Source organism: Grammomys surdaster, unplaced genomic scaffold, assembly GCF_004785775.1.
Source record: "Grammomys surdaster isolate TR1022 unplaced genomic scaffold, NIH_TR_1.0 125460, whole genome shotgun sequence".
NCBI classification, from domain to species: Eukaryota; Metazoa; Chordata; class Mammalia; order Rodentia; family Muridae; genus Grammomys; species Grammomys surdaster.
Genome location: NW_021620323.1, coordinates 1576244 through 1580462, shown reverse-complemented (window position 1 = coordinate 1580462; position 4219 = coordinate 1576244). Strand labels below are relative to the sequence as shown.

Below are 4219 nucleotides of genomic sequence, written 5' to 3'. Positions count from 1 at the left end.
CAGAAAGGCTCCACAGCCACAAGCTAGTTACTTTTCTACGTGTTGTTACAAAATAGCTGACAAAAGCAATGAGGAAAGGGTTTAGTCTTGCTCACCCTGTGAGTGTACAGCTGATCATGGACATGCAGGTACAGGAGCAGAAGCTTGAGGTAATGGTTACAATGTATTCACAGTCAGAGAGACATTTTTCTTTTGGGGCAATAAACAAAGGCCTGTTTTATTTTAATGACTGATCCATGTGAGGCCACAGCCAGGCTACTACGTACAGACACGAGGGAAGCTTTATTCCTTGGTCTCTTCCTCCTTGGACAGAGTCTTGATCTCTTCCTTCTTGGCCTGGAAGCACTGCTCCTTGGACTTTCGCTGTTTCCTTGGTCTTAGACCTGCGAGCCTCAGCCTGGTCAGCCAGTAGCTTCCTACGGGCCTTGTCTGCCTTCGGTTTGTGGATATGTTCTATGAGAATCCGCTTGTTTTTGAATACATTCCCTTTGACCTTCAGGTACAGGCTGTGATACATATGGCGGTCAGTCTTCTTAGATTCCTGGTATTGTAAGGACCCACAAAGAGGACCCCCAACTCAAGTCCCAATCAGCGAGCACCCAAGGAGACACGAGAGACTGACTTGATGCAAATGGCAAAAGGCAGTTTACTAACGAGAATCCTCAGATCGAAACTCATCCCACGCAGGGGAGAGAATTTCGATCCAGACCCCCGAGAGCTCAGGGCTTTTATAGGGGACAGTGTAAGGGGGAAGGGGAAAGCGGAAAATTCTGACGCGGTTACATATAATTGGATATTTCAAACATCAGCACTTTGGGTAAGCAATCATTTTGACAGGCTGGATGGCCCACTATTTTTTACCATGAAACCTCAGACCTTCTAGGATAAACACCAGGTGGCCCATTACTCACTTGGGCATGTTTAGACTGGTCAAGATATGTCTTTGGTTGTTTCTACATTTTTGGTCACCTTGTCCCTAGAGGGGCTTGATATTTTTATTAAGGCTATTCTCAGCAAGCTCAGCAAGCCGTCCGGCGGTCCTTGTCAAGTTGTTTTTAATTTTTACTCTCACAGTATCTCCTGAGAAGTCAGTACAGGATCCTCGTCCTTCTCATCCAAGTCACCTTCTCAGGCATCAGAGCATTGGCAGTACCCTTTCTCTTCCCTTTGCCCTTATGCCTGCCCTTCCGTCTGGCCAAGGTATTTTTCTGGCAGTGAGCTGGGGAATGGACAGTCACAGGCTTCCGGATGATCAGCCCATCTTTGATCAGCTTCCTGATTTGCTGATGGGAGTTGGTATTGGCAATTTCATTGGTCTCATTGGGATCTAACCAGACCTTCTTTTTACCACAGCAGACAACACTAGAGGCAAGCCTCTTCTGTAGCCTGAGCATACTCATGGCTGCCGACGCAGCAGTGAAAGGAAAATGCTCCAGAGAGACATCACTCATGGTGAATTCTGGTGCTCTGCTTTCTCCATTTGGTTCCTTTCAGAACTCAGCCCAGAGAATGAAAGCCAGACACATGTAGGCTGTCCATCCAATCTTTTTGACCAGTTAACTCAATTTAGAAACTCCTCTGCAGTCTCATTCAGATATTTGTATCCTAGGTGATTCCAGACCTTTCAAGTTGACAATGTTAGTTCTCACATTCGTGGAGCCCTGTGAACTGTGGTTGCATTTCTGGAGAATAAAACACACTTGTAGAGGAATTTTAATCCAGCCCATGGCTGCCCTGGTCATACCCTAATAGGTCTGGCTGGAATACTGACTTGCCCTTAGTACACACCTTTAATTCCAAACAATATAGTTAAGGTTAGTCGGTGGAAGAAGGCAATCATGTTTGAAGGTGAACTCATTTAGATGGAGAGCAGTCAGTGAGTGCTAGACACAGGTGAAGACAGATGAACCAGAGAACGAGGAGGAACTAGAATATTAGAACACTTTGCCAGAGTTAGTTTGAGGCCAAGCAGAGCAATTCAGTGCGAACATGAGAGAAGACAGATTGGATTAGTCAGCTTGGAGTGAAATTTAAGCCAAAACATTTGAATCGAACCAGCTGGCCTGAGTTCAAAAAGAACTAGGTAGGGTGAGCTTATTCAGCAGCACGCCTCTGAGATGACAACTACCTCTGGAAAATAAAAGTTGCTTTTACACACACCCTTCTGCAGTGGGACAGCAACTTGCCCTATTGGGGGAGAACGTTACTGCTGTCTTGTGGTTTCTCAACTGCCTTGCTGGATGGATTTGTGTGGGAATACCTCCCTCCTCTCCCCCAAAAGTATAGAGAGGCGAGCCATCTGTAGTCTGAATGGGAAGAGCCTGTTGAACAGTCCATTGCTTCAATGTTTGTTTAGCAGTTTTCCTGTCTGCACACTTAAGTTCAATACCAAATATAGTAGGCGTTCTGAAGTAACTATCACTGCTGATCCTTGATTAGCATATGTCTGTGTTCTGTGGGATTGTATGTCTAAGTGCACATACTTATACCAAAAGACCATTCCCCAGGAAGACCTATTCTTCTTCTTGTTTATTTTGCTGTAGTTACTTTTTATTCCACTTGGGTTTTCTTTGCTGCATTAAAGAAGTTTCTAGATTTACACTGATTTCCGGCTATGAATTCTCTCTGCTAATTGCTCCTGAGAATGTTTTTCTTCTGTGATTATGTAGTCTGTTGAGCAGTTACTGAACTCTCCAAACACCCAGGACAGCCTGGTAGCCAATGATTCTCACAAGCTTTTGAACTTCTCAGAAACTGTAGACTAAGATGTTCCTATCCAGGCTGGGTCTCCTCAAATGTCATCTAATCCCTGCCATTCCTGCTCTTAGGAATTCTGGAAGTCTCCTTTGAGGAGAAGCAGAAGAACACATCTCTCTATTATTCTATTTTTCCTGTACAGATGTTTTCCCCAACTAGTACTTACAAGGTGACTACAAGACACAATGAATGGACAAATTTTTAGTTCTCAAACAACCACTAACATCTGAGTTTTATAAATTGAATATGAATGGGATTTGACCAGGTCTGCATAGTTGGGACCTAAACTCAGATTGTTATTGACTTGAAGCAGTAGGTGAAAGGATTTATTTAAATGGCTTTCTGACCACAACTACCTTAGGCAATAGTGGTATAAAAGGCCTACATTCCCACTTTGCAATTCAAAGGTCTTTGCATAGGATTCAGCAAGGTGTTCACATAGCTACACAATTTCATTTGTAAAAGCGTAATAGTCTCTTCTCCTGCTCACATTTGTCTATACGTGTAATTTCTTTGCCCCACCTCCCCATCGAACTCTTAGTCATATTTCACGTCATGTTCTCTCACTTTGAAGTGACTGTGACTTGCAGAAGGTGAAGAAAATTATGGAGTCTCTGATTTCGGTTTGATAGTCCCTTCTGCGTTGTGTTGGTTAGCCTTGACTTTCAACTTGATGAGCTTGGAAATCACCATGGAAATAAAATATCTGGCCATGGTTATACAGGGTTATCTATGTTGAATGACAGGAGGTGGGAAAATCCATCCTAAGTGTGACTCGTAACATTAAATGCATCGTGGGCCCAATGTCAATATAGAAGAAAGTGGGCGGAGTCCATACTCCACAGCTCTTTCATTTCTGAAAGTACATTGCGGATGCAATGAGACCCATATCTACTGTTGTGGCTGTCACACCTCCTCAGCCAGGATGGACTGGAGTCCCTGGAGCTGGAAGCCAATACCTACACTCCCACCTAGGAGTAACTTTTTCAGCTATGAAGCAATGATTCATGCATGAATGTATTTCAGAAACCACCCAGTTCACACCTATCAGAAATGACTGACACTTGGAAGTTCAAGATCAGACAGCACATGAATGTCCCAGGATGACTACCCTCAGTACTAGACAGCTCTTGGGATGATTAGTCCAGAAAATAGTCAGCATTCATGAAAGGACAAAATTCCTTGTGTCTTATAGTTCATATATGAAAGAATCTGGAGGAGTATTTTTCCAAATTTGATGATGATCTTAAAAAATGCATTTAGTAGTATTAGTGATAAGAAGCTGAGATATATTTTCTGGAACTCTCCAAAACAAAATGCCTGAAATAATATTTATCTGAGAAAATACTAAATAACCAGTCTAAGAAAATATCATGGAATAATCGCATATGACTACATGACAACAGTATGCTTCAAATGTCTAAAATATATGTAATAAAATATATAACAAGAATGTTGCAGA

The 4219-nt window shown here is 42.7% G+C and overlaps 1 pseudogene; it reads right to left on the bottom strand.

Moving 5' to 3' along the window:
• Positions 1-282: 282 nt before the first annotated feature.
• LOC114637943 lies at positions 283-1400 on the bottom strand (annotated as a pseudogene).
• Between the last annotated feature and the right edge of the window lie 2819 nt (positions 1401-4219).